Here is a 392-nt window from a genome sequence, read left to right on the forward strand (position 1 = left end):
TGTGATTAGATGTAAATGCTGGATATGCATACAGTATAATAGTTTGATTTTGATCATATTGTCCATGTCGAAGCAGTTTAACAAAGACTGAATGATTAAAAGTCATGCCATAATGTTTTTATATTTAGTTCCCCAGTGTGCAAACCAAACACCAACTGTGTTAAGGAATAAAAGCATCACATGCATATTATTGTGTACGAGCATCTTATTTGAGATTCACATGCGTTCTGCATCATAAACGTGTTCTCCTAACATCTGACATTTAGAGCAATAATGCAGATGAGTAGACACTCTTCCAGATGAAGACGAGCTTCAGATAGACGTCTGGGTGATGTGTGTGTGCTGTCAGGCTAGTGATTGATCTGCTCTTTATGGCAATATGATATGATATT

Source organism: Sinocyclocheilus anshuiensis, unplaced genomic scaffold (assembly GCF_001515605.1).
Source record: "Sinocyclocheilus anshuiensis isolate Anshui unplaced genomic scaffold, SAMN03320099.WGS_v1.1 scaffold2292, whole genome shotgun sequence".
In the NCBI taxonomy this organism is placed as follows: domain Eukaryota; kingdom Metazoa; phylum Chordata; class Actinopteri; order Cypriniformes; family Cyprinidae; genus Sinocyclocheilus; species Sinocyclocheilus anshuiensis.